Raw genomic sequence first — 3370 nt, forward strand, 5'->3', positions numbered from 1 at the left:
CACTGTAACTATGAGTGATATCAAAATCAAGTAAGTAAGCAGAGATGAGAGTTAACTAGGTAAGGGGCCCAGCAAGCTTTCTAAAGCAAGAAGGGAATCTAAATAAGTCATCAAAGGAAAAGTCTAAACCAGAAGCAAAATTTGAGAGTAAAAATTGGAAAGTCTGAGGGGAAAAAAAAGCAGGTAAAACAGAGTGATAGTTTTTCCAGTAGTTTCTTCTATAATTCTTATGGTTTTATGCCTTACAGTGAAGTCTGTTATCCATCGTGAGTTGGGCCTAGGCAAAGAATTTATGAAGAAGACCCCAAAAGCAATCACAGTAACAACAAGAATAAATAAATGGGACCTCATCAAATTAAAAAGCTTCTGCACAGCCAAGGAAAATATCACTAGAGCTAATAGACATCCTATTAGCTAATAACATCCTGGGAGAAAATATTTGCATGCTATACATCTGCTAAAGGACTAATAATTAGAATCTATATAGAACTCAGGAAAATCAGCAAGAAAAAACTCAAACACCACCATTAAAAATGAGGCAAAGGACGTGAGCAGACAACTGTTCAAAAGAAGATAGACTTATGGCCAAAAAACATATGAAAAATTCCTCAACATCTCTAATTATCAGGGAAATGCAAATCAAAATCACAATCAGAGATCATTTAACTCCAGTGAGAATGGCTTTTATGAAAAAGTCACAAAACAACAAATGTTGACTTGTATATGGAGAGATAGGAACACTCATACACTCCTGGTGAGACTCCCAACTAGTACAACCTCTGTGGAAAGTACTAATAGTATGGAGATACGTCAAAGAACTAAAAGTAGAACTACCATGTGATCCTGCAGTCCCACTACTGTGTATCCATCCAAAGGAAAAAAAAAAAAAGATAGTCTATAAAAAAGACACCTGCACTCGAATGTTTATAGCAGCACAATTCACAATTACAAAGATGTGGAAACAACCCAAGTGCCCATCAATACATGAATGGATTAATAAAATGTGGTATATGTATACCAGGAAGTACTACACAGCCATAAAAAATGGTGAATTACCTCTTGTATTATCCTGCATGGAGCTGGAGCCCATTCTTCTAAGTGAAGTATCACAGGAATGGAAAAACAAACGCCACATGTACTCAGCATTAAATTGGCAGTAATTAATCAACACTAATGTGCACATATGGGAAGTGACATTCATAGGGCAAGTGAGAGCAGGGGGTAAATTCACACCTAACAAGTGTGGTGCACACTGTCTGGAGATGGGCACACTTGTTCTGTGACTTGGGTGGTACAAAGGCAATTTATGTAACCAAAGCATTTGAATCCCCATAATACTCTGAAATAAAAAGAAAAAAAAAAAAACAGAGTGATAGGACAATCTATTGTTGATACCTTGATCCTGGATGAAACATAAAAGGATGTTTTTTTAAAAAAAAATTCTCCCTTAGTGCAGTGTCTTGGAGTAATGACTATTTTTCAAAGGTCACATAGTAGAGTTGATAGTAAAAGAGTAATATAAAGAGATTTAAAACTGCCACATGCCCCTGATCATAAGTCAACTATATCATTCATTAGTCATGAAAAAAAAATAGACATCCATTTAATATTTGAGAGGTAAGGGTTTGTTGGAGAGACAGTGTAATCATCATCTAACAATGAAAAGAAATTTATTTCTCTGGAAATGTTTGCTTCTTGATCAAAAGAATTTACAGCAATAATATAGTCTAGTAATATGATTCATTTGTATTTGCATCAGAAAACATTCCAGTAACTTTTTTGAAAAGGTTAGAGTATAAATTATTCTATATTTGGTGAAAAGACAGGAATTATCTCTCTCAAATAAGTAAAATATATTTATTTGATATTTATTTTTGTCCTTGGATTTTTATCAAATTCAGCAATAATATAATCCAGTGAATGATCATCTATTTAGTAAATCTACATAGAATCACAATAACAAATAATAAGTTGATTTTATGGCACAGTTATTTGAACTATCTTTCTCACTAAACTGTAAACTTGGTGAGATCAGGAATCACATCTTTCTTCTTATTTATTCAGTGCAGAATTACATAGTATGGGTTAAAAAATATCATCCAGCTAAATAAGTCACTAGCTCTCCAAATATCACATCTGACGCATGAAGAAAAATCAAACTCAATGACTAGGATTATTTTAAACCACAAGTTTTGTTAAAGAAATTTCCCTGAAATGGATGGGAGCATTAACATTTTGCAATTCAATTCAACATATTTAGTATTGATGATATATCAGACAGATATACTATTGAAAGATTAATCTTTTGATTGGCAATTGATAGGGGTGTCTTTGCTTACCAAAACTCACTGGGAAATGCTCCTGAATTTTGGTAAACAGGGCTCAGAATACTACATTTCCTGAAACATGTAGGGCAGGCCCTTAATAATAATTGTAACTATTTTGCTCAAAATGTCAATAGTTCTCCTGTAAGAAAAATTGTTGCACCAATATCTACCAAAGTGTGTTCTCTGGAACATTTTAGTCCCAAGAAATTCTATAAAAACAAACCAATCTTCCTGTGATTAGACTCAACTGGGGATCTTAAAAGTAAAATACAAGTGGTGTTAGAGTTCTATCTTCAGAGATTCTCATGAAACCTATGCATCAACATTTTTTAGCATCCTAGGTGATTTTAATATCAGCCAGGTTGACAACAACTGCTTTGAATTATTATTGCCTTTTACTAAAGGGGCACACATTTATCATGATAGATCCCAATGGCATTTGTTTATTTGTTTATTTATTTCATTATTTAGAAGCTATCTATCTTAGTGTGAACGAGTATAACTAACCAGCACAATAGCAAAGATTGAAATCTGGATTATAATCATATATTTCATGTATCAGAGCAACCGCAGGGTTATGTCTTTCAAATTTTATTTTTCTCATTTAAGAAATGACAAAGTAAGCAGGCATTGGTTTATCACAGCATGATAATAATTTGAGAGAGAAACAGATCTTATGTTGAGTGGAGCACATTTTGAAAAGACATTGCAAAATCACTACAGGCAAAAGAGAGACATGTTTGGGCATGTGTTTAGAAAGAATATTCCAGCAAATTAGGGAGATGGATGCAAGTAAGAGAAACTGGAAGTGGGGAGAACAGTTAGGAGCTCTTTCAAATAACCAGACAAGATATTATGAAGCTTCGAATTACAGCCAGCCACTAAGGATCAAGGAAATGAATCAAGCAGCAGAAGTATTTCTGAGTTAGAATCTGGCCTGGGTGTTTATTGGTCTAAATGAAGAAAACAAAAAGGTGGAGAGGTTAACAAATAGGTCCCAGATATTTAGTCTGGGAACCTAGAATACAGAAGGAGAAATAATT

This window comes from Microcebus murinus, chromosome 4, assembly GCF_040939455.1.
Source record: "Microcebus murinus isolate Inina chromosome 4, M.murinus_Inina_mat1.0, whole genome shotgun sequence".
Classification (NCBI taxonomy): domain Eukaryota; kingdom Metazoa; phylum Chordata; class Mammalia; order Primates; family Cheirogaleidae; genus Microcebus; species Microcebus murinus.